We start from the raw sequence: 676 nt of genomic DNA, 5'->3' as shown, positions 1-676 counted from the left end.
TATGGGGGTTCAGGGGCTCCAGCGCGGCTACCTTCCCGGCTCTTGAGAGATGGCGGCTGGGTCGGGAGCAGGCGTGGCTCCCATCCTTTAGATTTTAATGAGACTTGAGATGCTGAAATCACTGGATCTCCCAAAGAACAGGAACATATCATTAGTTTCATAGCAATGGATTTGTTCTTTGGGACTGTCAAACTGGAAAGAGTGTGGTCAGCCTGAATCATGTCCTATGGACTAGTCATCAGTACAACTGAGGTGAGAACCGGAACCCCACACAAAGACTAATCACTCTAAAACTTGTCACAATGTCCAGAATGACTTTTACAGTGTAACTCTATCAAAGAGCTTTGTTGGGCTGTGTGCACACATCCAGTACCTTAGCTGCTTGTTCTTTGGTTGAGATTGGGAAATGACAAAGCCTACTGAAATTACATCTCTCCAAGTTAAGAGACACACACTAAGCCACAAAATCACTAGAAAGTGAAGATGTGGGCAGGTAATTTAAACAGCTTTCCAATTTCTTAGCTTCTTATATCAAAATATGTGGTGTGCAGTACTTGCTTTTTGGACTTAAATTTTTGCAGGCATTTCATATAAATTTTTAATATACCATACTATTTCACTTAATTTACCATTTTATTCTGACCTAGCATTTGACCTGAAGCAACTACAAATTAGA

This window comes from Fukomys damarensis, unplaced genomic scaffold (assembly GCF_012274545.1).
Source record: "Fukomys damarensis isolate Sample0158 unplaced genomic scaffold, DMR_v1.0_HiC HiC_scaffold_6, whole genome shotgun sequence".
In the NCBI taxonomy this organism is placed as follows: Eukaryota; Metazoa; Chordata; class Mammalia; order Rodentia; family Bathyergidae; genus Fukomys; species Fukomys damarensis.
Note: the sequence above shows the minus strand (reverse complement) of the source record.